This window comes from Hemitrygon akajei, chromosome 27 (genome assembly GCF_048418815.1).
Source record: "Hemitrygon akajei chromosome 27, sHemAka1.3, whole genome shotgun sequence".
NCBI classification, from domain to species: Eukaryota; Metazoa; Chordata; class Chondrichthyes; order Myliobatiformes; family Dasyatidae; genus Hemitrygon; species Hemitrygon akajei.
In genome coordinates, this window is record NC_133150.1 from 40878300 (window position 1) to 40902701 (window position 24402).

The following is a 24402-nucleotide window of genomic DNA, read 5'->3' on the forward strand; positions in this document are numbered from 1 at the left end:
GCACACAAGCCTCCAAACCGTGACAAGATTTCGGCCCTCTTGGAGGCTAGATCATCTGTATAAATGTCAAAATGCTCTTGCCCCTCAGGGTACAATATCCACCCTGACACTCGACTCCCACCACCACTTCCTCAATCACAATTTCTTTCATATATTTAGATATTAACACAGTGTTTATCATGATCCAACTACACAGAGCTGTGCTGAGATTGCATCTGTACCAACGTTAAAAAACACGCTTAACAGTGTGCAGATTTAACTAATAATAAAGTATGTAATAATAATAATTATTATTATTATTAATGGCTCCATCTTTCGAAGTAGACAATGGTTGTACCCGGTTAAGGACTTAATCAGGAGTGGAACAACGTCGGCTGTGGCTGAATAAGCCGATTCTTGAGCAGCAGTCCTTGGCACAGCTGCTGCACACGAAGGCCGAAGGCTGTGGCTGGGTAGTGACTGCCACAGCTTTCCTTCTCTCTCTTCTGTCGCACCACAGTAATAATAATAATAATCCACTTCCTGTATAAAATTTCCTCTCAAATCTCCTTCAAGATTTTCCCCTGATCACCTTAAATGTAAGTCCTTTGGTTTTCATACTTTTACCCAGGTAAATATGACTTACTCCCCTGTCTATGCCTTTCATAATTTTATACCCTTCCAATATGTCACCCTCATACTCTGACACTCCAACTTTGTTCAAGCTCTCCATGTATCTATTATACTCTAATCCAAGCCAAATCATGGTTAACCTTTACTGCACCATCTCTGAAGCCTCCACATTATCGTGTCGTGACCGAAACTGCACACAATTACTCCAAATAAAAAATATTTTTAAAATAAAAATAAAATTAAAAAATAAATAAAAATAAAAAATAGTTTTTAAATTTTTTAAAATTTACTCCAAATGTTGCCAAAGTTTTACACAGTTGCAACATGACTTGCCAACTTTCATACTCAATGCATACGCTGCCTTCACTGACTTGCATTGTTACTTTTAGGGGCTGTGGACATTCATGCCATGATCCCACTGTAGATCAGTGCTCCAAATGGTCCTGCCAGTTACTACATAATTTTACCTTGCATTTGACCTCCCAAAATGCAATACCTCATGCTTGTATGATTTGAAGTCTATCTGGCTTTCTCTGACCAAACACCCAGCTAATCTATATCCTGCTGTATCCTTCAACCACATTCCTCACTATCCACAGCTCCCACAATTTTGTTTTGTCTACAAAAGTACCTATACTTTCATGCAAATCATTTATATCCATTACAAGTAACAGAGGTGCGAACTCTCAAACTTGCAGAGCTCCACTGTTCACAGGCCTCCAGTCAGTTAATCACCCCTCCACCATTGGCCTCAGTTGTCTATCAACATGCCAATTTTGTTTGTAACTTGCAAACTCACTATGGAGCTGGTGTGAATTAATTTTCTGGACCAGCATAATAAGAGACACCTTGTCAAATGGTTTACAAAAGACCATGTCTACAACATCCACTGCACTGTCTTTATCAATCATTTTCTTCACTGCCATGTATGTTCCAGGAGTTATGAGATTATAGAGATAATTAGTATTAATTAAAATGGGAAAAAGGCTTCCTGAAATACAATGTAATCTGTTAATCATCTCAGGCTATTGAAACCAAGCAATGAGTGTGGGACATTCTGATTTTAATGCAACACACACAAAATGTTGGAGGAACTCAGCAGGTCAGGCGACATCCATGGGAGTGAATGAACAGTTGATGTTTGGGTCTGAGACCCTTCATCAACAATGGAAAGGAAGCGAGAAGAAACCAGAATAACAAGGAGCAGGGAGGGAAAGAGGATAGCTAGAAGGTCAGGGTTGAAACCAAGTGGGTTGGAAAAATAAAGAGCTGGAGAAGAAGGAATCTGATGGGAGAGGAGAGTGGACCACAGGAGAAAGGGAGGAGGGAGGGAACCCACAGAGAGATGATAGGCAGGTCAGAAGAAGTAGTGGGGAATAGAACAAGGGGGAATGGGTAGAATTTTACTAACCGTAAGAAGAAACCAATATTCATGGCATCAGGTTGGAGGCTATCCAGATGGAATAGAAGGTGTTGGTCCTCTACCCTGAGGGTGGCCTCATCTGATTCTATACCACCCTAGGGTAAGACAATTGATGAATGGTCATGGTAACTTGTATTTAATGAAGCCTTTAGGATAAGATCAGAGGAGCCATTAAGTGGTCATATCCTGTATTAACACTGTGTTAAAGGTATATACCTGTATTTGTACAGTTGGGGGACATCGCTCAAATCTGCAATAAAATATATATATATATATATATATATATATATATATATATATATATATATATATTGGCTACCTGGTGTTTATGGTCAGAAGCTCTTGGACCAGCTACAAGTATATTAAAATTCAGATGTGCTGTTCATTTGGGATGTTCTCCCATTGTAAATATGTGATTCTGCAATGGTTTTCTGTCTATTTTCAACAATTTCAACAATTAAAGTTAAGGGATAAGTAACAATAACTATTTGTAGCATTTAATCATTGATTGTTGTCTTTTTGTTTACAAAGTATAAACATCGCTGTACTGTTGTGTGTGGAGTGAGCAGAAATAGATTCTCTCGATCTGCTGTGTTGAATAAAGTTCTTTTGTATCTCACACGTTCGGTGTCCAGGTGGCTCAGTTCAACACTGTTACATACCAGCAGGAATAGATCACACATTGAGTCAGGTTTTAATGTTAAAACCATTATCTTTATTAGTACCTACTCAGAATATAGAAAATTAAATGAAAAACAAACAGATGTTAAAGGTTTGTGTGTGTGTTGCTCCCAAACTGTCAAGCTTAGGAACAGTTCTTAAAGTCTTAAGTTAGCAAACTGGAAAGGTCCAGTAATCCGTAGAATAAATGAGGGGAGAGATTTGTAAATCCACGTTAAGATGTAGAGAGGAGGTGATAACGAAGAAATCCACAGGTTCCACGCTGGGAAAACAAAGTAACAGTCACTGAAGATCTCGTCCGTCAAGTCGTCATAATATCACAAGGTGACAGCCAGAGAATATCCCGTCGCACAAGTAGTAACCACTTAACACACTCAAATCCAGGTAAGGGTTAACAAGAGTGGTCACCACAGGATACTCCAACAAGATCCACGTATGAATCATATGAAGTGACAGTCACACATCCAATACACACGGTGCGCCGTTAATCAACCCAATCCTTTGGGCATGGGAAAAGCATCAGACTTTACTCATTCATAACGAGCTGTTCCTGCTCACAGTTTGAAACGTTGTCTCTCTCTCTCTACTGTGTCTCAGCAGCCTGATGCAGCTTGTTATACTGACGTCAAGGCCCCGCCTCATCCAGTCGTTTTTTAAAGTGACACTCACAGTAAACAAAACCCATGGTCACGTAACAGCACTCACAACAATCTCGTAGAGTTACTGAGCAGTGCAACACGGATAAAGGTCTTTTGGCCCAGTCTGTCCATGCCAGCCAGTGCCCACTCTAGCTGGTCCCAATTCAGGAAGGGAAAGACTAGTAAACACACACCAGTGCACAGTGGGAGATCAGCAGTGGAAAGGGTGAGCAGTGTCAACATTTCTGAAGATCTATCCTGGGCCCAACATATTGATGCAATTACAAAGGAGGCACTACAGTGGCATATTTCATTAGAGGTTTCAGGAGACTTGATATATATTCAAGGACACATAGATTTCTGCAGACGTACTGTGGAGAGCATAACTGGTTGCAGCACTGTCTGGTACAGAGGGGCCACTGCACAGGGTCAGAAGAATCTGTGGAAAGTTGTAAACTCAGCCAGCTCCATCATTGGCGCTACTCTGCCCAGCATCGAGAACTCTTTCAAAAGGCGATGCCTCAAAAAGGCAGCATCCATCAGTGAAGACCCCCATTACCTAGAGCAGGTCCTCATTGCTATCATCAAGGAGAGGTACAGAAGCCTGAAGACACACAGTCAATGTTTCAGAAACAGCTTCAACACCCCCCCCCCCCCCGCAACAACAGATTGATGAATGGGCAGTGAACCCCTCACTGTTCCTCTCTTTCTGCATTACTTATTTAATTTAATTTTCCATATATATGTAGTTATTGCAATTTTCTTTATTTATTATTATGTATATCAATGTACCTCTGAAGCAAAACAAATTTCATGACAAAGGGCACTGATATTAAACCTGATTCTGATTTCCTACATTCAGCCCACATCTCTCTAAGCCTTGCCCCTCCATGTACCTATCCAAGTGTTTCTTAAATAGCACTTTTGTACCTGCCTCAATCACTTCCTCTGGAAGACTCCGCAACTCAAACCTCTACTGCCTTGCAGTTACACCTACTCATTGGCAAGGCTTGGGGAGTACCTGGAGCTGGAGTCCCTATTCAAGTCCTACGTTGAGTTCAATGCTGAATGGCAACTCCTGTGATGTCACTGGTGCCAAACTGTATCTATCTCTGCCGTTCCTTTGGAATCATCAGCTGCGTGGAGAGTGGAAGCCTGGTACATGGGCAACAGTTTGCTTTTCACATTGTACTAGCTTGCTTATAACATGGACAGCTGGGACCACAACATCCATGGTCAACCCCAACCAGCAGAGGTCCTCTTATTATCTTTTAATTTTTTTTCTCAGCTCAAGCTGGTAAAACCTGAGGCTCGGTCAGCGCCAAGCGCACTTATTTCTCAACTGTTAGGAGGTTTTGGACTATTCTAGTGGCATAGATATTAGTATTTAGTCAATGAAAATCCTGTTCTTGTTCCGTAGTCCTTCAATTTGCTCTCTTAATTCTGTATATTTCTCTTATTTTTCACCGATTTATTTCCGCATGTTGCATGTGCTTCAGATCGCTTTTTCTGTTTAGTTGTTCTTTCTTATTTATACTGTAATATTATATCAGGACAGTTATTATCGATTATCCAATCTGTAATAATGGATTGGTTGTACTATAACTTATGGAACTTTGACACCAAAACTGGATAAGGCTTGAATGGAGAGTAAGTTATGATGTCTTTTTATGAGTTTGTGATTTAAAGCAAGGTTTTGGCAAATGATATTTGCCAGTTGATTGTGACCATGTAAGTAATCAGACTGAGTTAAATTGCTGCAGGATCCACTATTGTTACTCTTTTCTCTCTCAGATCAAGCTGTTAAAATCTAAGGTATGGGGATAGCCAAACACACTCATTTATCAATTGCTAGGAACTTTCAGACTATTTTAGTGGTGTTTAGTGTTGCAGTTTTCTGAAGACTTACATAGGTATTGGTGAGTAGCCCTAATTGCTTAATGCTATTGGGATGCATTTAGGATGGTACCAGCTCTGGATATTAGTATTGTGGCAATGTATATAGGTTAATGTTCCAAAGTAGTTCAATTTCCTCTTTTAATTCAGCATATTTCTGGTATTTTTCACTTATTGGTTTCTGTATGTTGTGTGTGTTTGGAATGGGTATATCTATTAAGTAAGATGGTGTTGCTTGTTTATCCCATATTATTATTACCAGATGGTTATTATGGATTATCTGGTCTGTAATAATGAATTGGTCATAATATAATTTGTGGGACTCTGACTCTAAAAGTGAATTAGGCTTGAATTTATTGTAAGGTATGGTGTTCACTTTATCTATGCCTCCCATAATTTTAAGCCCTTCAATAAGGTCACTCCTCATTTTCCTGCATTCTGAGGACTAATAATCTAACCTGGCCAACCTGTCCATATAACTCAATGTCCCCTAATCCTCTAATACTTGGTGCTCTGACAGATGAAGGCCAGTGTGCTGGACATTTGCTTCAGCATCTCTGTCACCATTTTCGATGAACCGTGCCCTTGTACTTCTAGATCACACTGTTGCATTATGCACCCACGCACCATGTCTTTCATGGTATAAGCCCAATGGCGGCTTACCTTTCCAAAATTCATCATCAAACACAATCAGTGTATTGAAATCCATTTGCAGCTCCTTATTCAACTTCCCTAACTGACCAAGATAATCCCATAATCTACACTAAACTTCTCCACTGTCAATAACATCTCCTAATTTTCTGCTCTTCACAGACTTATTTGTGCACTTGCATCCAAATGATTGCTATAAACAAGGAATAACAATGGCCCTGACACTGATCCTTGTGGCATGATATGAGTCACTTCAAGCCAATTTTGATTTCTCTTTGCTATCTTTCCCTGGATTCCATGGGACCCAGCTTTCCTGATCAGCTTCCTTTATGGAGCCTCATTGAAAGCCTTTCTAAGGTCCAAGTAGACAGCATTCAAGACTCTGAAAGATTCATTAGGCATGACAATCCTTGAGAAGATGATTGTGTGATTTATTCTTTCTGTGCCTCTCATGATTCTAGATCTCTCTATAAGATATATAGACCTCGAGAAGGTCATTGAAGCAAAGAAGCACCACCTGAACCCCAGCTGGTGACAACCTGAGTTTGGGGCAGGGCTCAAAAACAACACTGAGATTCTCTCCTATTGAGAATGTCACACTTCTTTCACCATTGTACGGTCTCTCATTTTACTCAAAATCCATCTTTCTCTTCAATTGTTAATTGACCTTTGAGCTCTTTATCCAATGATTGTCCATCTGATCAAGCAGAACAAATGTTTGATTTTAGTTGAACATGACAGTCTCCTCTGTATCCTCTCTAACGGTTTCACATCCTTCATATACTCTGATAAACAGAATGAAATGCAATGCTTGAAGTCTGGTCTAACCAGGACTTTATAGAATTGCTACAATACTTACTGACTTTTAAACTCAATGAAAGTTTATTGGGAACAGGCAGGTAGGTGGAGATGAGTCCATGGCCAGATCAGCCAAGATCTTATTAAATGGCAGAGCAGGCTCGTTTGGCCAGAGAGCCGACTCTTGCTCCTATTTCTTATGTTCTTACTTAACCAGTAATCATGCTTTGTGAACCAGTAAATTAGCAAATAGAATTATTATATGTACTGAAATACAGTAAAAACAAACTGTCTTGCATGCCACCCATACACGTCAATTCATTACAACAGTGCATTAATGTAATACAAGGGAAAACAATAACAGAATGCAAGATAAAGTGTTACAGTTTCAGACATGGTACAGAGCAGGGAGACAGTAAGATGAAATTTATGAGGTAAATTGTGAAGTCAATCATCCACTTTATTGTAATAGATGATTATTCAATAATATTGTAACAGGAGGATAGAAGCCATCCCTGAGACTGGTATTGTGTGCTTTCAGGCTCTTGTATCTTCTGCCTGATGGGAGTGGGGAGCAGAGAGAATGTCTCAGGTATGTGGGATCTTTGATTCTGCTGGCTGCTGTATTGAGGCAGCAAAAAGCACAGACAGAGTCCGTGCAGGGTTGGTCATTTTCCATGATGTTCTGAGGTACGTTCTCAATTCTCAGCATTATCTGTGGTCATGGGCAAAACACTTGCAATGACAACCACCATGCATTGATAAGAACTGGGGAGGGTCAAAGCTGACATGCCAAATTTCTTTGTTTCCTGAGGAAGTAGATGCACGGGTCACATTTCTTGGCAGTGGCATCAATGTGGTTGGACAAGGACAGACTGTTGGTGATATTCACACCTTGGTGTCAGGACTGTTCCCTCAGACCACTCTTAGCATGCACACGCAGGCACCTCCCAGTCTCCAGCCAGGTAATAGGATTCATCTGCTGCTCATTCCAGACCAATCACCTGCTGCCTATTGAACCCAGTTGCATCCACAGTCCTTGTTCATTCATCGACCCAGCTGGCCTTGACTCTCCCTGCATAAGGTTGTCTTTGTTCCCTGATGTGTTTGTTTTCTGTTCTCTTTTGTTTTTGCCCCCTTACCACTTGTTATATTGTGGTCCATTAATTAACTTATTGTCCTCTCTAAATCATCCCCTCTGCTCTGCTTTGGTGTCAGACTTCCTGTGTATTTCTTGCAGCTCTCAACTCACTCACCCTCAGGACTACTGATGTAAGCAACAGCAAGTGTATCAGCCCCTTCCTGAAATGAATAACCAGCACCTTTTGCCTAATTTTGAGGGAAAGTTTATTGTCACAATGTCACTTGGCTCTCTTATGTGCTTCCACTACTCCATCTCTTTGTACATTGAGTTATGGCCCACTAGGAAAAGGTATGGTTGGAGTTAGATTTGAATCTGCCACTACAGTCACAAATGTGTTGGGAGTAGAATTAAGGGGTGAGGACACAATCTTTCAGGACACCAGTTTTGAGATTCAACAATCGTATTCAGTTAGAAAATGAATGGGTAGCAACGTTTGTTGTTGAATTAAGAAAACTGACTGAATTTTGTGATTTTTGGAGCTGTTCCAGAAGATATGATACGGGATTGCATAGTTGTCAGAGTGCATGATAGACAATAGACAATAGGTGCAGAAGTAGACCATTTGGCCCTTCGAGCCTGCACTGCCATTCTTAGAACATGGCTGATCATCTACTATCAATACCCGGTTCCTGCCTTGTCCCCATATCCCTTGATTCCCCTATCCATAAGATACCTATCTAGCTCCTTCTTGAAAGCATCCAGAGAATTGGCCTCCACTGCCTTCCGAGGCAGTGCATTCCAGACCCCCACAACTCTCTGGGAGAAGAGGTTTTTCCTTAACTCTGCCCTAAATGTCCTACCCCTTATTCTCAAACCATGCCCTCTGGTACTGGACTCTCCCAGCATCTGAAACATATTTCCTGCTTCTACCTTGTCCAATCCCATAATAACGTTATATGTTGCAATCAGATCCCCTCTCAATCTCCTTAATTCCAGCGTGAACAAGCCCAGTCTCTCTAACCTCTCTGTGTAAGACAGTCCTGACATCCCAGGAATTAACCTTGTGAATCTATGCTGCACTTCCTCTACAGCCAGGATGTCCTTCCTTAACCCTGGACACCAAAACTGTACACGATACTCCAGGTGTAGTCTAACCAGGGCCCTGTACAAATGCAAGAGGATTTCCTTGCTCTTGTACTCAATTCCCTTTGTAATAAAGGCCAACATTCCATTAGCCTTCTTCACTGCCTGCTGCACTTGCTCATTCACCTTCAGTGACTGAAGAACAAGGACTCCTGGATCTCTTTGTATTTCTCCCTTACCTAACTTTACACCGTTCAGATAATAATCTGCCTTCCTGTTCTTACTCCCAAAGTGAATAACCTCACACTTATTCACATGAAACGTCATCTGCCAAGTATCTGCTCACTCACCCAGCCTATCCAAGTCACCCTGAATTCTCCTAACATCCTCATCACATGTCACACTGCCACCCAGTTTAGTATCATCAGCAAACTTGCTGATGTTATTCTCAATGCCTTCATCTAAATCGTTGACGTAAATCGTAAACATCTGTGGTCACAATACCGAGCCCTGTGGCACCCCACTAGTCACCACCTGCCATTCTGAGAAACACCCATTCACCGCTACCCTGTGCTTTCTATCTGCCAACCAGTTTTCTATCCATGTCAATGTCTTCCCCCTAATGCCATCAGCTTTGATTTTACCCACCAATCTCCTATGTGGGACCTTATCAAATGCCTTCTGAAAATCGAGGTACACTACAACCACTGGATCTCCCTTGTCTAACTTCCTGGTTACATCCTCGAAAAACTCCAATAGATTAGTCAAGCATGATTTACCCTTGGTAAATCCATGCTGGCTCGGCCCAATCCTATCACTGCTATCTAGATATGCCACTATTTCATCTTTAATAATGGACTCTAGCATCTTCCCCACTACTGATGTTAGGCTGACAGGTCGATAGTTCTCTGTTTTCTCCCTCCCTCCTTTCTTAAAAAGTGGGATAACATTAGCCATTCTCCAATCCTCAGGAACTGCTCCTGAATTTAAGGAACATTGGAAAATGATTACCAATGCATTTGCAATTTCCAGAGCCACCTCCTTTAATACCCTAGGATGCAGACCATCTGGACCAGGGGATTTGTCAGCCTTCAGTCCCATCAGTCTTCTCATCACCGTTTCCTTCCTAATGTCAAACTGTTTCATTTCCTCTGTTACCCTATGTCCTTGGCCCATCCATACAACTGGGAGATTGCTTGTGTCTTCCTTAGTGAAGACAGATCTAAAGTACTTATTAAATTCTTCTGCCATTTCTCTGTTTCCCATAAGAATTTCACCCAATTCATTCTTCAAGGGCCTAACATTGTTCTTAACTATCTTCTTTCTCTTCACATACCTAACAAAGCTTTTGCTATCCTCCTTTATATTCCTGGCTAGCTTGCGTTCGTACCTCATTTTTTCACCCCGTATTGCCTTTTTAGTTAAGTTCTGTTGTATCTTAAAAATTTCCCAATCATCTGTCCTCCCACTCACCTTAGCTCTGTCATACTTCCTTTTTTTTTAGTGCTATGCAATCTCTGACTTCCTTTGTCAACCACTGTGGCCCCTTTCCCCCCTTTGAATCCTTCCTTCTCTGGGGGATGAACTGATTTTGCACCTTGTGCATTATTCCCAAGAATACCTGCCATTGCTGTTCCACTCTCTTTTCTGCTAGGATATCTGTCCAGTTAACTTTGGCCAGCTCCTCCCTCATGGCTCCATAGTTTCCCCTGCTCAACTACAACACTGACACCTCCAAGCTGCCGTTATCCTTCTCAAATTGCAGAAAAAGCTTATCATATTATGATCACTACCTCCTAATGGCTCCTTTACTTCAAGATCGCTTATCAAATCCTGTTCATTACATAACACTAAATCCAGAAAAGCCTTGTCCCTGGTCGGCTCTCGTACAAGCTGTTCCAAGAATGCATCCCGTAGGCACTCTACAAACTCCCGATCCTGGGGTCCAGCACCAACCTGATTCTCCCAGTTCACCTGCATGTTGAAATCCCCCATAACTACTGCGACATTACCTTTGCCACATGCCAATGTTAACTCCCTATTCAACTTGCACCCAATATCCATGCTACTGTTTGGTGGCCTATAGACAACACCCATTAGGGTCCTTTTGCCCTTACTATTCCTCAATTCTATCCACACAGACTCCACTTCTCCTGATCCTATGTCCCCTCTTGCAAAGGACTGAATCTCATTCCTCACCAACAGGGCCACCCCACCCCCTCTGCCCACATTTCTGTCCCTACGATAGCACGTATACCCTTGTACATTCATTTCCCAGGTCTGATCCCCCTGCAGCCATCTCTCCGTTATCCCAACAACATCATAGTTAACCCATTCGCACCTGAGCTTCAAGCTCATCCGCCTTATTTCTGACACTTCGTGCATTCAGATATAGAATTTCTAGCCCATTTCTCCTCTCTCTGTTTGAATCTCTGCCTATTGTGCTTAACCCAGCTCCCCGAACTCCCATCGGGCTATTCACCCCTAGAATTATGTTGTCCTTCCTAAATTTACCTATTCTTTCTGCACAGTTAACGCCATGTTCCGTCAGACCATCCCTGTGTACATGTGTCCTCCTTATCACTTGTTCCGCCTCACCTTTCTCTACTACACACTTAATATTCCGGAACCGTGTAGTCCCCACCTGTCCTTTATTCTTCATCTCGCTATCCTCTCTCTCATTCTGGATCCCCGCCCCCTGCAAATTTAGTTTAAACCCTCCCAAGAAGAACTAGCAAACTTCCCTGCAAGAATGTTAGTACCGCTCCAGTTCAGGTGTAAACCGTCCCTTCAGAACAGATCCCACCTTCCCTGGAACAAAGCCCAATTATCTAAAAGCCTGAAGCCCTCCCTCCTGCACCATCCTCTCAGCCACGTATTAAAAATCTTTCTGTTCCTTGCCTCACTCGCACGTGGCACAGGTAGCAATCCTGAGATTGTTACCCTGGAGGTCCTGTTCTTCAGCTTCGCACCTAACTCCCTGAACTACCTATGCAGGACCCCCTCACTCATCCGACCCATGTCATTGGTCCCTACATGGACCACAACATCTGGATTTTTGCTCTCCCTCTCGAGAATAACCTGCACCCGATCTGAGATGTCTCAGACCCCGGCACCAGGGAAGCAACATACCATCTGAGACTTCCGATCTTCCCCACGAAATCTCCTATCCGTCCCCCGGCTGTAGAATCCCCTATCACTACCGCTCTCTTCTCTTCACTCCTCCCCTTCCTAGTCGAGGGTCCAACCTCAGTGCCAGAAACAGGACCACTTCAACTTGTTCCTGCTAGGTCATCCTCACCAACAGTATCCAAAACGGTGTACTTATTGTTGATGGGAACGGCCACAGGGGTGCTCTGCTCTCTCTGTCTGCTCCCCCTGCCTCTGTTCACTGTCACCCATTTGCCTACCTCCTGACTTTTCAGTGTGACTACCTCCCGATAACTCTTATCTATCTCTGCCTCTGCCTCTGCCTCCCAAATGATCCGTAGTTCATCCAGCTCCCGCTCCAATTCCCTAACTCGGTCTGATAGGAGCTGCAGCTGGATGCACCTTTTGCAGGTGTGGTCATCATGATGTTTGCCTTCAGTGTCGCGTATTGGCAGAATCAGAGCTCGAACTTAAGTCACCTTCTGACATGGCAAATGGTATGCAAGCAGCAGTTAATAATGCAGTTTTGTTGCAACGGTGAAAAGTACACCAGCTACAAGTGCCGCAGGAACTCAGGAAAAGAAGGGAATTATATTCCGGGTTTCCGATGTTACCGTTGCGGTGACTGTCACCTGAAGCCTACTGACTGTTGACATCGAGATTCCGTCTGTTATACCGGCCAAAAGAAAGGACATTTGACAAGAGTTTGCCGATCCCCGCCTCCGTCTAAACCAGATCCTCCCACAGCAGCACAGTACACGGTTAGAAACTTCTGTAATGTACTCAGCTGATCGAGGGCCAGTTCTCGCTTCACGGATGATTTTAAAGAGTAATGGCGGACCCGTTTCCTTTGAGCTCGACACTGGGTGTGCTGTTACTATATGCAGTGGAAAGGCATGGGTAGACGTGTTTGGCTCTGACTCCGAAGACACACGCCACCGCATTACACTGAAGCCTTACAGTCCACTTCCCTAACTGATCAAGATACTTCTGTAATCTACACTAACCTTCTCCCCTATCAATAGCATCTCCTAATTTTCTGCTCTTCACAAACTTACTTGTGTACTTGCATCCAAATGACTGATATAAATAAGGAATAACAAGGGCCCCGACACTGATCCTTGTGGCATGACATGAATCATCAATCTCCATGCCAAGAATAGCCTTCAAACAACACCTCTGCTTCCTACCTCAACAATGTTGATTCCTCCTCACTATCTCTCCCTGGATTCCATGAGGCCCAGCTTTATGGAGCCTTGTTGAAAGCCTTGCTAAGGTCCAAGTAGACAGCATTCAAGACTCTAAAAGATTCATCAGGCATGGCTTTCCTTGAGAAAATGATTGTGTGATCTACTCTTTCTGTGCCTCTCATGATTCTCTAGCTCTCTATAAGATCAATAGACCTTTAGAAGGTCATTGAAGCAAAGAATATCTCACCTGAGCCTCAGCTGGCGACAACCTGAGTTTGGGGCAGGGCTCAAAAACAACACCGAGATTCTCTTCTATTGAGAATGTCACACCACATTGACCATTGTAAGGTCCAACTCTCTCATTTTACTCAAAATCCATCTTTCTCTTCAATTATTAATTGACCTTTGAGCTCTTTATCCAATGATTGTCCATCTGCTCAAGCTGAACAAATATTTGCTTTTAGCTGAACATTAATGTCTCCTATGTATCCTCTCTAAAGTTTTCACATCCTTCATATAATGTGATCAGCAGAATGGAATGCAATGCTCCAAATCTGGTCTAACCAAGGTTTTATAGAATTGCTACAATACCTAATGTCTTTTAAGCTCAATCCCCCAATTAATGAAGGGCAACACAACATACACATTATTTCAAGCAGTTTAACCAGTAAATATATTTAAGGCTAGGTTGCATAGATTTTTGCATTCTAGCGGAATTAAAGATTTTGGGGGAAATACAGGTAGGTGGAGATGAGGCCATGGCCAGATCAGCCATGATCTGATTGAATGGTAGAGCAGGCTCAATGGGCCAGATGGTCAACTCCTACTCCTATTTCTTATGTTCTTATTTAACCAGTAATCATGACTTGTAAACCAGTAAATGAGCAAATTGAATTATTATATGTACTGAAGTACAGTGTAAAAAAAACTCTCTTGAAGGCCACCCATACACATCAATTCATTACAGCAGTGCATTGATGTAATACAAGGGAAAACAATAAGAGAATGTAAGATAAAGTGTTACAGTTTTAGACATGGTACAGAGCAGGGAGACAGTAAGATGAAATTTATGAAGTAAATTGTGAAGTCAATCATCCACCTTTTTGTAATAGATGATTATTTAATAGTAGTCTAACAGGAGGATAGAAGCCGTCCCTGAGACTGGTATTGTGTGCTTTCAGGCTCTTGTATCTTCTGCCTGATGGGAGTGGGGAGAGGAGAGAATGTCTCGGGTATGTGGGTCCAGAAAATATATATGTATAGCTGTGCTGAATAAACGATTGTAAATATATATATATATATATATATATAAACAAAATATCAAAGTAAATAAGTTTGCTAATTATGAAAAAAACCATGGGAAAATATAAGTATTAGTCTCGGTAAAAAAGACTGTATTCGTAAAGATGATATTTCACGTTCTTTCAAAGGATGGAAGGTTATACATTTTCACTCACCCTCTCAATCTAGATCAAGAGGCGTCTCTATCCTGTTTGATCAGCATGTATCCTTTATTCAAAATAATGTAATTTCTGATACAAATGGGCGCTTTGTTATTGTTTCGGGTAGTCTTGAGAATAAACTAATGGTATTTGCGAATGTATACGTTCCAAATACAGATGACTCCTTGTTCTTTGAACGTCTTTTCTCTCTTCTGCCTGATTTGAATCAGTATTCCTCAGTGATGGGTGGAGATTTTAATTTTTGGCTTGACCCTATATTAGACCGCTCTACAAGTAAAACCCCTGTCACTAATAAATCAGTCCTACTTTTTAAATCTTTTTTATCTCAATGTGGTATTCTTGACATGTGGCATTTTTTACACCCCCAAGAAAAGGAATATTCATATTTCTCTCAGGTTCATCATATGTACTCTTGGATTGACTACTTTTTTATAGATAGAAACTTGCTTCCACTGGCACAATCCTGTGATTATAAGGAGATTGCTTTGTCTGATCATGCACCTGTGCTTCTGGCTTTAAGACTACCTGTTTACTCTGTACCAAATAGAATTTGGCGTTTTAACTTATCATTGTTATCTGATAAAAATTTTCTAATGTTTTTGGAAAACCACATTACATTTTTCTTTAAAGAAAATTTTAAAGGAGATACTGCTGGTAATATAGTCTGGGATACTTTTAAAGCATATATTCGTGGAGAAATTATCTCTTACTCTACCTATATAAAGAAAAAAGCTGACAAAGAAAGGTCTGACCTAGCAGCGATATTAAAAGATCTTGATCGAAAGTATGCTCTATCTCCAGATCCAAGTATATATAATAAGTGTATTGAAATCCAATTCAAGTATAATCTTCTGCTGACTTACCCAATTGAATGACAGCTGTTGAGAGATAAAACTCAATTTTACATTCATGGGGATAGAACTGGTAGTTTATTAGCCAATCGCTTAAAATCTTTTACAGTTAACCGTCAAATCACAGAAATTTTTAAAGATAATGGAACTAAGACATCCGACCATTCTGAAATTAACAACGTATTTAAAGACTTTTACCTTAAGTTGTATCAGTCTGACTCTTCTTCAGATGATACCTATATGAATACTTTTTTCAGTAATATCAACATTCCTACATTGTCTGCTGATAGTCTAACACAGTTAGATCAGCCTATTTCCAATGAAGAAGTGGCTGAGGCTATACGTGCTTTACATTCTGGTAAGACCCCAGGACCTGATGGCTTTCTTGGGGAGTTTTATAAAACTTTCACTACGTTACTTACACTTTATTCATCCTCTGATTTATCAGAGTCCTTTAAATCAGGTAAACTCCCACAATCTTTTTATGAAGCTTTTATTTCTCTTATTCTTAAAAAAATAAAAATCCAGCTGAATGTTCTTCATACAGACCGATTTCTTTATTAAATGTTGATGCAAAAATTTTATCCAAAATCTTGGCTCAAAGACTTGAAAATATTCTACCATCTATTATATCACATGACCAGACAGGATTTATTAAAAATCATTACTCACATTTTAATATACGTCAGTTATTGAATGTGATATATTCACCATCCAAAAAAATATCAGAGTGTATATTATCCTTAGATGCAGAAAAAGCCTTTGATAGGATTGAGTGGAATTATCTTTTTAAGACCTTAGAAAAGTTTAATTTTGGGCCTAATTTTATTTGTTGGGTTAAATTAATCTACTTGTCTCCTACCACTCAGGTTATTGCTAACTCCCAAATTACTAAGCCCTTTAAATTACAGCGGGGAACTAGACAAGGTTGTCCTCTTAGTCCTTTACTTTTTCCTTTAGCTATAGAACCCTTAGCAATAGCACTTCAAGAATCTAAGGACATTTCTGGTATACTAAGGGAAGGTATGTCTCATAAAATTTCATTATACGCTGTTGATATTTTACTTTTTATCTCTAACACTGAAACTTCTTTACCTTTGGTTCTTTCTTTAATCTCCCAGTTTAGTTCTTTTTCAGGATATAAGCTGAACCTACATAAAAGTGAGCTATTTCCTTTAAATGACCTAATGTCATCAAATGCCAAATTTCCGTTCAAAGTTGTTACAAGTCAATTTACATATCTAGGTGTAACAATTACTAAAAACTTCAAGAATTTATTTAAAGAAAACTTAAACTTCTTATTGAATTATGTGAAGAAGACGCTTTCTAAATGGTCCCCTCTTTCTTTATCCTTAATTGGATTAAAATGAAGATTCTTCCTAAGTTTTTATATCTTTTTCAGGCCTTACCTATTTTTATTCCTAAGACGTACTTTGATTCTTTAGATTCAATTTTAACCTCTTATATTTGGAATAATAAACAAGCTCGTTTAAGTAAAGTTGACTTACAAAGAAATAAAGAGATGGATCGACTAGCCCCACCCAATTTTAGGTTTTACTATTGGGCTGCCAATATAAGGAATATTATTTTCTGGTCCTATTATATCTATCATAAAGATTGCCCATCATGGGTCTCCTTAGAAGTTAATCCTGTAAAAAATTCCTCTATTGTCTCTCTTCTTGGATCATACTCTTCTTTTTCAGCAAATAAAACAACAGATAACATAATCGTTAAACAAACTTTAAGGATCTGGTCTCAATTTAGAAAATTTTTTGGTTTAGCGAATTTTTCATTATCATCTCCCATTCTCATTAATTATTTTTTTATCCCTTCCATGACTGATAAAGTCTTTAAAGATTGGGATGTACTAGGTATTAAGTGTTTTTGGGACTTGTTTATCTCAGGATCTCTTGCTTCATTAGACCAATTGTCAAATAAATTTGCACTCCCAAAAACACATTTTTACAGATACCTTCAAATTAGAGATTTTCTACATTTCCAATTAGCTAATTTTCCTATAGGTCCTGATAAAAAATTTCTGGACGATCCTTTAAATTTAAAACCTTTTGTTAATGGTTCTATTACCGGTATCTAACACTTCTTGATTGATTCTGGACAAGACTTTTTAGATAAAATAAAAAAAGCTTGGGAGGATGACCAAAATTGTCAGATTTCTGATTATAGATGGAATAAAATTCTTAAATGGGTTAATAAATCATCTTTCTGTGCTCATCATTCTCTTCTACAATTTAAAGTGATTCATAGAGCTTACATTTCTAAACAGAAGCTGTCCAGTTTTTACCCGAATGTTTCTCCACTTTGTAATAAATGCAACTCTGCTGATGTCTCTTTAATTCATATGTTTTGGTTTTGTTCTACAATTGAAAAGTTTTGGTGGGAAGTATTTCATACCTTCTCACAACGTTTTGGGGTCCAATTTGACCCAAATCCCCTTATTGCCTTGTTTGTTATTATTGCAAATGAAGATATAAATTTAAGTACTGCTAAACTACAGGTTTTAGTCTTTATCTCTCTTTTAGCAAGAAGAGCAATTTTGCTTAAATGGAAGGAGTCTACCCCTCCTACACATCTTCAATGGCTACGTGATATTATGTCTTATTTAAATTTAGAAAAGATCTGCTGCTCAGTCTTAAATTCGAAACAATCTTTTTATGATATTTGGGGACCTTTCCTAAATTACTTTTCCAATTTATAAAGTTTAACAGTGCACAGACTTTTATGTATATTTTTATCTTCTCTTCTTAAGTGAATATGTCATTTTTTTTCTAATTATCCATTGTCATCCATCAGCTTTTTTCTTTGGTAGTTGTTAGGGGGTTGACTTTTTTATATAAAAAATTTCTTTTATGATGTATGACTTATCTTTAAATTTTTGATTACAGAGTGGAATACCTTTACGTGTCATGCTATAACAGTTTGATCAATTTTATTACAATATATGAATGCACACAAGTTATGTTGAGATGTATCTATGTGTTGCACTCTGTAAATCTTTTTTTTCTTCTGAATAAAAATATTGTAAAAAAAAAAGAAAGGGTATGTGGGGTCTTTGATTCTGCTGGATGCTGTATTGAGGCAGCAAAAAGCACAGACAGAGTCCGTGGAGGGTTGGTCATTTTCCATAATGTACTGAGGTATGTTCTCAATTCTCAGCATTATCTGTGGTCATGGGCAAAACACTTGCAATGACAACCACGATACATAGATAAGAATTGGGGAGGGTCAAAGCTGACATGCCAAATTACTTTGTTTCCTGAGGAAGTAGATGCACGGGTCACATTTCTTGGCAGTGGCATCAATGTGGTTGGACAAGGACAGACTGTTGCTGATATTCACACCTCGGTGTCAGGACTGTTCCCTCAGACCACTCTCAGCATGCACACACAGGCACCTCCCAGTCTCCAGCCAGGTAATAGGATTCATCTGCTGCTCATTCCAGACCAATCACCTGCTGCCTATTGAACCCAGTTGCATCCACAGTCCTTGTTCATTCATCGACCCAGCTGGCCTTAACCAATTGCTCCTGGCCTTCACTCCCACTGCATAAAGTTTTCTTTGTTGCCTGATGTGTTTATTTTCTGTTCTCTTTTGTTTTTGCACCCCCCCCCCCCCCGGCTTGTTATTATGGTGGTCCATTAGTAAAGTTATTGTTCACTGTAAGTTATCCCCTTTGCTCTGTTTTTATGTCAAAATTCCTCTAAATTTCTCACAGCTCTCAACTCGCTCAACCTCAGGACTACTGATGTAAACAAGAGCAAGTGTACCACCCCCTTCCTGAAGTCAATAACCAGCTCTTTTTTCCAAATTCTGAGGGGAAGTTGATTGTCACGATGTCACTAGGCTCCCTTATGTGCTTCCTCTACTCCACCTCATTGTTCATTGAGTTATGGCCCACTATGGTGGTATCATCTACAAAGGTATGGATGAAGTTAGATTTGAATCTGCCACCACAGTCATAAATGTGTTGGGAGTAGAATAAGGGGCTGTGGACACAATCTTTCAGGGAACCAGTTTTGAGAATAATCGTAGTGGTGGTGTTGCTGCCTTCCATTACAGATTGTGGTTTGTTGATCAGGAAGTGAAGGATCCAATTGCAAATGGAGATGCTCTGCCCCACATTAAGGAGTTTGGAGATGAGTGTACTTGAAACTATTGTATTTAAGATGGAGTCTTATTCAATAAGCAATAGTCTAACATCGGAGCTCTTTACTGTCCAAATGCTCCGAAGAAGAGTAAAGGAAGATGGCCTCCATCATAGTCTTGTTTTTGCAGTAGGTGAATTGCAGCAGACTGAGGTTGTCTAGGAGGTTAATGTTAATGTGTGCCATGACGGGCTCTCAAAGCACTTCATAATGGTGGATGTCAGAGCTAATGAGCAATAGTGGTTAAGTAAATTACCTTGTTTTACTTTGGAACCAGGATGATAGTGCTCATCTTAGAGCAGAAGGGTACCTCAGATGGAAGTGGGAAGAAATTAAAAATGTCTGCCTACTCCCTCACCAATTAATCCACCCAGGATCTGAGAACATGGCCAGGTCCACCATCCAGTCCAGATGCTTTCTGTAGGTTGAGTCTCCAGACTGAATGGACATCTGTCACAGTGACTGGGGGATCAGAAGCACTGGAGGCTGTCAGGGCAAATGATGACATTCCAAACCCTTTCTGTTCCAAACATGCTCAGAATGCATAAACTTTACTGGGAAGGGATGTAGTGTGGCCAAACATACTGCTTTGTTTTGCAGTATTTAAGACATTCCACATCTGACAGTCATCTGGGATTCAATTTTGGGCTGGTATTGTCTCTTGGCATTGCTGATTATTTCGTAAAGGTCTTGAATATGTTTTTTTGTGTAGCTCAGAGCTACCTAGAATAAACACCACAATCTGGAACTTTGTTCATCAGTCATCCAGCTCTTACTACACATCATCTAAATAAAGGTCTGAAGTGAAACCCTTCCTTAGAATAGAAACGAGGAATTATGCAGGAGGAAGACTCATTAGAAATCATAGTGAGCCAGCGGATAACATCTGACATCTGAACGATTGAGGTTCATGAAGTATACGCAACAGAGACAGTACATTAATTTCATCAAGTGATAAAAATTTGTGAAGAGTGCTAAAATGTTAGCGGGACTGAATGATCACACTTAAATAAGGGGATTCTGGTGAATTATGGGCTGAGCCAGAAATGGCGACATGTTGAGAATCACAGGAAATACCTTCTTTTATTCCCAGAATCACAGGGGATGTTCGTGAGAGCCACCGATTAAGCAGTTAGCACAATGCTTAGTCGCAACAGTTTTCTTCAAAGTCCTTCCCACTCTATTGAATCTGCTCGGCCAGTGGGACATCCCTGTTGCCCACACAGAGAATTCCTTTTTCCCGACCCTGCCCACAACAAGAACAACACAGAAACTGTTGCAGTAAATCAGAGAGCCAGGCAGTATCTGCAGAGAAAAATGCTCAGTAACGTGGGAGTGTTCAAAACCACCACTGTCTCAGGGGACATTGTCCATTGACACCTGTATATTTTAATTTTAAATTTAATTTAGAGGTATGGCACAATGACAAGCTCATCAGGCCCAACAAGAAACCACTGCCTAATTAACCTGCTAACCTGTGTGTCTTTGGAATGTGGGAGGAAACTGGAGCACCCAGACGAAACTCACACAGTCACGGGGAGAACGTACAATGTTCTTACAGGCAGTGCTGGGTATTACACTAAGTGCTACACATTAAAGATAGCATCAGTAGGGTGGCGGGACAAAGACTGTCGACCCCATCAGGTATCTTGCTGAAGGTGACTGCTGTTGTTTTGCTACTACTGTTCAGGAGGCTTTAAACTAATGTGGCAGGGGGATGGGAACAAGTGCAGAGAGACAGAGGGGTGTAAAATGAGGGTAGAAGCAAAAAGTTGTAAGGTGAAAAGTAAAAGTGGCAGGCAGGCAAATCCAGGGCAAAAAGCAAAAAGAGCCACTTATCAACATAATTGTATAAGGGCTAAGAGTGTTGTAAAAACAAGCCTGAAGGCTTTGTGTGTCAATGTGAGGAGCATTCGTAACATGGTGGATGAATTGAATGTGCAGATAGTTATTAATGAATATGATATAGTTGGGATCACAGAGACATGGCTCCAGGGTGACCAAGGATGGGAGCTCAACATCCAGGGATATTCAATATTCAGGAGGGATGGACAGGAAATAAAAGGAGGTGGGGTAGCATTGCTGATTAGAGAGGAGATTAATGCAATAGAAAGGAAGGACACTAGCCTGGAGGATGTGGAATCGATATGGGTAGAGCTGCATAACACTAAGGGGCAGAAAACGCTAGTGGGAGTTGTGTACAGGCCACCTAACAGTAGTAGTGAGGTTGGGGATGGCATTAAACAGGAAATTAGAAATGCGTGCAATAAAGGAACAGTAGTTATAATGGGTGACTTCAATCTGCGTATAGATTGGGTGAACCAAATTGGTAAGGGTGCTGAGGAAGAGGATTTCTTGGAATGTATGCGGGATGGTTTTCTGAACCAACATGTCGAGTAACCAACTAGAGAGCAGGCCATTCTAGATTGGGTATTGAGCAATGAGGAAGGGTTAGTTAGCAATCTTGTCATGTGAGGCCCCTTGGGTTAGAGTGACCATAATATGGTGGAATTCTTCATTAAGATGGAGAGTGACATAGTTAATTCAGAAACAAAGGTTCTGAACTTAAAGAAGGGTAACTTGAAGGTATGAGACATGAATTAGCTAAGATAGACTGGCAAATGATACTTAAAGGGTTGACGGTGGATATACAATGGCAAGCATTTAAAGATCACATGGAAGAACTACAACAATTGTTCATCCCAGTTTGGCAAAAGAATAAACCAGGGAAGGTAGTGCACCCATGACTGACAAGGGAAATTAGGGATAGTATCAAGTCCAAAGAAGAAACATATAAATTAGCAAAAAAAAAAGCGACACACCTGAAGACTGGGAGAAATTCAGAGAACAGCAGAGGAGGACAAAGGGCTTAATTAGGAAAGGGAAAAAAGATTATGAGAGAAAGCTGGCAGGGAACATAAAAACTGACTGTAAAAGCTTTTATAGATACGTGAAAAGAGAAAGATTGGTCAAGACAAATGTAGGTCCTTTACAGTCAGGAACAGGTGAATTGATCATAGGGAACAAAGACATGGCAGACCAATTGAATAACTACTTTGGTTCTGTCTTCACTAAGGAGGACATAAATAATCTTCCGGAAGTAGTAAGGGACCGAGGGTCTAGTGAGATGGAGGAACTGAGGGAAATACATGTTAGTAGGGAAGTGGTGTTAGGTAAATTTTAGGTATTAAAGGCAGTTAAATCCCCAGGGCCAGATGGTCTGCATCCCAGAGTGCTTAAGGAAGTAGCCCAAGAAATAGTGGATGCATTAGTGATAATTTTTCAAAACTCCTTAGATTCTGGATTAGTTCCTGAGGATTGGAGGGTGGCTAATGTAACCTCACTTTCTAAAAAAGGAGGGAGAGAGAAACCAGGGAATTATAGACCGGTTAGTCTGACATCGGTGGTGAGGAAAATGCTAGAGTTGGTTATCAAAGATGTGATAACAACACATTTGGAAAGAGGTGAAATCATCGGAGAAAGTCAGCATGGATTTGTGAAAGGAAAATCATGTCTGACGAATCTTATAGAATTTTTTGAAGATGTAACTGGTAGAGTGGATAGGGGAGAGCCAGTGGATGTGGTATATTTAGATTTTCAAAAGGCTTTTGACAAGGTCCCACACAGGAGATTAGTGTGCAAACTTAAAGCACACGGTATTGAGGGTATGGAATTGATGTGGATAGAGAATTGGTTGGCAGACAGGAAGCAAAGAGTGGGAGCAAACGGGACCTTTTCAGAATGGCAGGCAGTGACTAGTGGGGTAACGCAAGGCTCAGTGCTGGGACCCCAGTTGTTTACAATATATATTAATGATTTAGACGAGGGAATTAAATGCAGCATCTCCAAGTTTGTGGATGACACGAAGCTGGGCGGCGGTGTTAGCTGTGAGGAGGATGCTAAGAGGATGCAGGGTGACTTGGATAGGTTAGGTGAGTGGGCAAATTCATGGCAGATGCAATTTAATGTGGATAAATGTGAGGTTATCCACTTTGGTTGCAAGAACAGGAAAATAGATTATTATCTGAACGGTGGCCGATTAGGAAAAGGGGAGATGCAACGAGACCTGGGTGTCATTGTACACCAGTCATTGAAGGTGGGCATGCAGGTACAGCAGGCGGTGAAAAAGGCAAATGGTATGTTGGCATTCATAGCAAAAGGATTTGAGTACAGGAGCAGGGAGGGTCTACTGCAGTTGTACAAGGACTTGGTGAGACCACACCTAGAATATTGTGTGCAGTTTTGGTCCCCTAATCTGAGGAAAGACATTCTTGCCATAGAGGGAGTACAGAGAAGGTTCACCAGATTGATTCCTGGGATGGCAGGACTTTCATATGAAGAAAGACTGGATCGACCAGGCTTATACTCACTGGAATTTAGAAGATTGAGGGGGGATCTTATTGAAATGTATAAAATTCTAAAGGGATTGGACAGGCTAGATGCAGGAAGATTGTTTCTGATGTTGGGGAAGTCCAGAATGAGGGGTCACAGTTTAAGGATAAAGGGGGAGCCTTTTAGGACCGAGATGAGGAAAAACTTCTTCACACAGAGAGTGGTGAATCTGTGGAATTCTCTGCCACAGGAAACAGTTGAGGCCAGTTCATTGGCTATATTTAAGAGGAAGTTAGATATGGCCCTTGTGGCTAAAGGGATCGGGGGTATGGAGAGAAAGCAGGTACAGGGTTCTGAGTTGGATGATCAGCCATGATCATACTGAAT